Source organism: Mus caroli, unplaced genomic scaffold (genome assembly GCF_978045245.1).
Source record: "Mus caroli unplaced genomic scaffold, Mus_caroli_1 scaffold_7, whole genome shotgun sequence".
NCBI classification, from domain to species: Eukaryota; Metazoa; Chordata; class Mammalia; order Rodentia; family Muridae; genus Mus; species Mus caroli.
Window position 1 is genome coordinate 52,721,493 of NW_028227262.1, and position 7,394 is coordinate 52,728,886.

Consider the following 7,394-nt stretch of genomic DNA (forward strand, 5'->3'; position numbering starts at 1 on the left):
ATAGGCAGGTGTCAAATGATCGATCAGGTGATCAAGAAACTCTGAACTAATAAAGCAAAGTAAACCTTACCTTATTAGTGTGTGTGTGTGTGTGTTTTTTTTTAAGTTGTCATGCGGAGTAATGGGTGTTGTATTGGTTAGGATTTCATTCTGAGATGAAACACCATGACCAAGGCAACTCTTATGAAGGACAACACTTAATTGGGGATGGCTTATAAGTTCTGAGGTTCAGTCCATTTTCATCACAGGAGGAAGCATGGCAATGTCCAGGCAGACATACTGTTGGAGGAGCTGAGGATTTTACATCTTGTTCTGAAGACAAACAGAAGACTCTGGCATCCTCAGGCAGATAGAAGCTCTTAAATCCCACCCCGACAGTGGCACACTTCCTACTCCAACAAGGCCACACCTCCTACTAACGCCACTCTCTGAGCCAAGCATTTCCAAAGCAGCACAGGTGTCATGGTGGCTTCATAGCCAGATATTATTCTGCTTGCCTCCTACTAACTTCCCCCACCATTGCCCTCTACCGTCTCTGCCTTCTTCTCATTCTGGTTCCTTCTCTCCAAAGAATTCTTCTTCCTGTTTTCATGTCTTATGGGATTCCATCATCCTTTTCTCTTATCCCATTCTGACCCCATTCTGATCTTTTTAATGTCATAACCTGTCACGGTCTCTGCTTGCCACAGTCTCTGACCCGCAGAGACAAGAACGACACAGACACCAAGATGGGTTCACGCAGCTTCCGCTTTACTTGGGGCAGCTTCCTTCTTCTGCAGCTTCGTTTTTACTTGCAGCTTTTTTAGCTTCCTCTGCTTTACTTGGGGCTAGGGCTATATTTATACAGTAGCGGCAACTGACCTCATCTCGCTCTACACTACCTCATCCAATCAGAATCACACACGCTCCAGGCACGAGCTCAGGTCGGTCACAGATAGGCTGACAGATCCGGATCACGAGGAATAATCTAACTTGGCAGGCAGCTTACGCATGCAGTTTCATTGCCCATGTTCGGGCAAGGCAGTAAACATGTGGGTTTCATGGGACCTGGCAATGGGCCAGGGCGCCATCTTGGCCCATGCCGCTGTACCCGCTTCCCGCAATAACCTACATGTGTGTTCATCCATACAGAGCTTAAATTTAGGTTCCATATACATATGTGAGAATACATGTAGTATTGTTTTCCTGAAACTGCCTTTTTCACTTACCTAATGATCTCTAGCAACATCCATTTCCCTGCAAATAAAATGTTCTCATTTCTAGTGTCTGAAAAATAATGCCCTTGGATTTTCTTTATCCATTCATCTGTTTATGGATATCTAGGCTGGTACCCTTTCTTAAATATTGTGAACACTATATCTATAAACATGAATGTGCAAATATTTGTGTGATACAATTAGTCTTTCAAATTCTAGACAGGTATAGTTGATCCTATGATAGTTTAATTTTAGATTTTTGAGAACACACACACACTGACTCCCACAGTTGTTGTATAAGCTTGCATTCAAACCAACAGTGTACAAAGGTTAGCCTTTACCCAAGTACTTGCCAATATTTGTTTTCTTAACGATAGCTATTTTGTCTGGGGTGAAATAGAGTGTCAAGGCAGTTTTAATTTGTATTTCCCAGATGGTGAAGGATGTTAAACACATTTCCAAATATATACTGGTGATTTATATTTATATTCTTCTTTTGAAAACTATCTGCCCAGTTCATTTGCCCATTTATTGATAGGATGATTTGATGTTTTCATGATTCAAATTTTCTGTTCTTTATGTATTCTAGATATTAATCCCTCTTCAGGTGTATGGTTGGAAAAGATTGTTTTTTTTTTTCCATTCTGTAAGGTATCTCTATACTTAATTTTCCTAATTATTTTGGTGCTGTTGGAGTTCTAGCAAGAAGGACCTTTGCTTCTTAAAGTGTTTCTTCTGTGGTTTTTTAGGTAGGGATTACATTAAGCAATTTCATCCACCTTGAATTGGTTGATTTGTAAGGTGAAAGATATAGATAAGTTTCATTCTTGTGCAAGTAAAAACTCAAATTGTTTTGGCTGTTTGGAATTTACTATGCTTCTACATGCATTTAGAATTGCATTTTCTTCTAGTTCTGAAAATATAAATGGACGTTTAATATCATGTTAAATAAATGGGTTGAGTTCAGTAGTAAAATAATTAGATAATATTAACTTTTCCAATTCATGCACATGAGAGAATTTTTCTGTCTTCTAGAATCTTCTTTAACTTCTTTCCTCAGTGTCTTAAAGCTTTTATTGTAGGCATGTAGGGTGGGTACTTAAAATCTTTTTGATTGGTATAGTTATTGACTTTCCTCCTAGGACTGTTATGGCTGAATCCCACAGGTCCTGGTAGTCTGTTTTCATGGTCATTAGATTCTAGAAATTATTTCCTTTCTGATTTACTTAATAACCCATTGATGATTCAAGGATATATTATCAATCAATCTCTGATTATTTCTGTAATTTCTCTGGGTTTGGTTTTGGTTGGTTTTTTGTTGTTGTTACGGTTGTTTTGCTTTTGGTGGTGGTGGTGGTAGTGGTAGTGTTGCTTTTTTATTTGTTTGTTTGTGGATCTTTTGCTGTTACTTTCTAGTTTTATTATGCTATTGTCGGATCAGATTTAAGAAATGATTTTAATTCATTTGCATTGGGTATGATTTACTTTGCTGCTTAGAATATGGTCAGTATTGGAAACTGTTCCATGGGCTGTGTTTCTCAGATCTGTTAGATGAAATGTTCTACAGATGTTTGTCATATCCGTTTGTTCTGTGGGATACTTTTAAGTTGCTTTCTTGGCTTTTAGTTAGATAACTCACCTAAAGATGAGAGTTGGATAATGGCATTATGCATTATTATTGTATCAAGACCTGTGTCACCTTCTAGGTCTATCAGTATTCGTTTCATGACACTAAAGTTCCCAAGCTGTGATGCATATATATTTTATTTGTATGTTTGTATGTGAACTATTCTCTGCGTTAATATGTAATGACCTTCTTTATCTCTTCTGATGACTAATGTTGGTTTGAAGTCTACTTTATCACATATCAGATATCATAGTAACTATGCCAGCTTGTTTCAGACGTCTTCACTTGATGGTCCTCTGACTCAGTCTATGGATTTCTTTGCCAATGTGGAATGTTTCAATGTGACAACAAATAGGTAGATTTTTTTAATCCAATCAGCATCTTTTTGATGAGTTGCTGTCCTTTACATGTAAGGTTACTATTGAGAGATGTTAGCTACTTCCTATAATTTTATTTGTTGTTTTTCTGGTTGGTTGGATTTGTTGTTGCTTTTTCTTCTCTCATCCTTAGGGTTTGCTGATTCACTGCACTGGACATTAATTCCTTCCTAATGTCCTGTGCTCATTCATTCCTCTCATGATATTTATTCTACTGTGCTCTTGCAGTTGAGTATGTATTTTTTTTCTCCCTTGTATATGGCGTCCTGTATGGCTCTGCAGTGTTGACTTGATAATCATTAACTGTCTTAGTTCATACTTATCTGCAAATATCCTCTGATTTTTAAAATTGCTCCATCAATTTTAAAATACAGCATTGCTGAATATAGCATCTGGTTTGGCGGTTGCATCCTCTCAAGACTTGAAATACACCACTCTATGCTTTCTTGGCTTTTAGCATTGTTAAGGTGAAATCTGGTGCTCTTCTGTTTCCTCCTTTGAAAGTAGACTGGTATCTTCTCCCTATATCTTATAACACCTTGACTATATGTCATGGAGAGATTCATCCCTGGTCATTTCTGTTTAAGGTTCTTTTAATTTTTGGAAATCTATTTTTTTTCTCTATATCTGGATATTTTTCTGCTACCATCTTAATGAATAAATTCTATATGCCTTTCATTTTACCTCCGCATTTTCCCCTATCCCATGGATATTAGGTTTGGTCTCTTAACTGTATCCCAGACTTCTTGGTTAGTATAATCATGCTCAATTATTTTTTCTTTATTGGTTTTTGAATGTAGTATGTCAGCATCCTTGTGTTCCATTTCTGATTGTCTTTCTTCTCTTGGTTAAGTCTACACATGATGCTGTCCACTGTTTTTCACTTGATTCATTGAGCTTTTTATTTCCAACATTGCAACTGTTTTTTTCATAATCTCAATCCCTTTGCTAAATTTTTCTTCTATGATATTGACTTTTTAATCATAAGGTTGATTTTTCTCTCCATTTTGATGACCATTTCCTCTGTGTTGCTAAAATTCTTCTCCAGGTCCCAGACAACTTCATCTGCCTGTTGGTGTCCTCCTTAAGGTCATTGATCACCTTTACTAGTGAACATTTGAAGACTCCAGCCAGAAGATTACCCATTCCAGAGTCTTTGAATTCTGTAGTTGGGAGTTATAATCTTTGTACAACTGGTGTTGCCCTGCATTCTTATGTTGCAATTTACATGGCTCTTTCTTTGGATATCTCTTCTTTTGTTTTACTTTTCTATATTTCTAGGAGCTTAATTCTTAGTGTCATTCACTGAGAAGAAAACAAATTTCTGTAATGGTAACAACTTCAAACCATACAAAAGAAAGCAATACATTTGCTATCAATCAATTAAGCTCCACTAATAATCATCAATGATTGTGAAGTGGAACATAGCAAAACTAACTCAGAATGCACTATCAAGTTAAATAATCAGTTATGGTAAATACAAAAATAGGAAATGAATGAGGCAAAAAAAATGGGCTGGGAAAGAAAGAAATAGAAGCAAAGCAAGACTGAGAAAGTGAAAGAGAAAATAAGATGAGGAATGGAGAAGAATATTATGGAGGGAAAAGGAAAAGACCAAGAGTAGAAAACAGGAGAAAGAAAAAAAAGCATTTCCCAATAATGAGAAAATTTTTAACCTAAAATAAATATGAGGAGATAATTTTTAAAACTAGAGTCAGAATACTAAAATGTACCAAAGAGGAAAGCAAGACATGGATTTACAATGGAAAAGAAAATTGGCCAATAAATGTAGGAGGAACAGAGCGGTCGCCCGCACAGCCGCAAAGGCATCTCCTGCAGGAGGACCTAATTGAGGACTGCCTGAGAGACCAAGGGGTCTGGCAGTGGGCAGTCCAGGGCACGGGGAAGATATAAAAATAAAAACTACAAATTCAAATAATTTAAATTATAATAGAGTAAAAAGTCCTGGGGGAGAGGGGTTAGTCCCCCACGGCAGAGGTCAGAATCGCTGATTGTCCTGCACGTGAGAAGTTTTCATTATTTTCCTGCTCCCAAGGCAGCGCTGCCTCTTTTTCCTGCGCGGTCTGCTCCTCTAGTTCACCTAGGATAATGTCAACAGCCGAAGTACTGAACCTCGGGAAGAAACTCTGAGAGTAAAACAAAAGAATTGTTAGATAATCGAGGAAGAGTCCTCCTGCAGTCCGAGGACCAGATTAGAGCAGGGAATGCAGCTAGAAAGAACCTCCTATAGGGCAAAGCTGTCTTCTCCAATAAGATCAGCAGCTGCATATTTCAGTTGTTACAGGAAGCTGGTTTTAAAAACTGCTTTCACCAAGAAGAGACTGCTTTCATCGCACCCCATGTGAAATGATTCCAATTGAATGGGTATGCGGAAAAATAGCAACTGGATCTTTTCTCAAAAGGAACCCTGGTGTCAAGGAGCAGGTACAAGTTTTATCCACCCAAAGTGGAGATGTTCTTCAAGGATGATGCCAGTAATGACCCACAGTAGTTTGAGGGGTACTTTTGTGCTTTGCTGGACTTGTTACAGGGCAGACTGACGTGGATATCCTGAATCATGCCATACAACTTGGCGTTGATGTAACCACCAAAGAGATTGTCCTTGCTGATGTTATTGATAATGATTCCTGGAGACTCTGGCCATCGGGAGATCGGAGCCAGCACAAAGACAAAACAGCTTTCCCATGATATCAAAGAAGTAACTCCGGTCTGAGGGGGCTGCAGACCGAGTGGAGTTGCTTCTCAAGTCAGACAGTCAGTGCAGGGTGGTAGTGCTGATGGGCTACCTCTGACCTTGGTCACTGTGAAAAAATTAAGAAGGCTTGTGGAAATTATGGGGTTCTGTGTGAACTTAGAGTAACATCCGTGCATAAAGGACCAGATGAAACTTTGAGGGTTAAAGCAGTATATGAAGGGGGTGGCATAGCTACTGTATTTGTCACAGTGGCAGCAGAAGCAATGGTCTAGGCCCAGTGATGTCTGGTAATACTGCATATCTTGTTATCGGCTGTCCCACAACCACACCAGACTGGGGTGCTCAGGGTTTGTGGTCATCTCTTTGACTGTCCAGGGTTTTGGCTGTTCAACTATACTTTCCCCAGAAGTATCAGCTCAGTTTGCTGCTCAGATATTTGGGTTAAACAATCATTTGGTATGGGCCACACTTCAAGGGAGCATTTTGAAAAGGAGATATCCTTAAAGCAGGATGATAAGAAAATCAGAGAATTAAAAAAAAAAAGCAATTTAACTTTTAGGAGAAAAGTTACATATTCCTAGTTTGGATTTAAAGAAAACAAATTCAAGCAAAATGATTTCACATAAGAGAAAACAACTCAGTTTACTAATGAACCAATGGTCCTCGATGTTTATGAGTTAGCACATTGTCAGTGAGTATTATTAATATTTTCTAGCTCAACCTTAGCACTCCAGAGGCTGAGGCAGCAGGATCACTAAGTTCAAGGCCACCCTGAAATGTGTGTATTGAGACTCTGTACTTGCCAGGGAGGGAATCTTTATAATCAGTAAAATTGGCATGGCACTGCTAAATTATATCTCATCCTCTGTATAGTCATTGTTGGGTAATTATATATACTAATTTTTGTATATTATATATAATTATATATTATATTTATATATTTTTGTATATTATAATATTTATATATACTAATTTTTGTAATTTGGTCTATAATATTCCATATTGCTAAAATGTAGTACTGACTTTCTTAAAATACTAGAAAGGAATATCTAATTCCAAAACATCTGCATGAAACAGACACATAAACAAATTGTAGAGACTATTCATAAACTCAGGCATAGATATTCAGATTAGCTTCAACCAAAGAACTAAGGAAACACAATGGGGAAAGCTAAGCTTTTCAATAATCAGAGGAGGCAGGTGAGTGCATCCACATATTAAAACTGACATTGAACTCTTAGATCATATACATAATCAACTAAAAATGGATTAAAGATTTAAATGCAAGGCTAAAACTGTAAGACTCCTGGAAAGAAACACAGGAGAAAAGCCTCTTTATATTGATCTTGGCAATGATTTTTTTTCTAAGACACCAGAAACACAAACAATAAAAGCAAAAATAAACAAGGGAAACCACATCAATCCAAGAAAATCTTCCAAAAGCAAATAATAAAACTAAAAGGCAGGCCAGAGGTGGG

The 7,394-nt window shown here is 37.7% G+C and overlaps 1 pseudogene; it reads left to right on the top strand.

Moving 5' to 3' along the window:
- Nucleotides 1-5,309: 5,309 nt before the first annotated feature.
- LOC110295724 (bifunctional phosphoribosylaminoimidazole carboxylase/phosphoribosylaminoimidazole succinocarboxamide synthetase pseudogene) lies at nt 5,310-6,497 on the top strand (annotated as a pseudogene).
- Nucleotides 6,498-7,394: the final 897 nt, after the last annotated feature.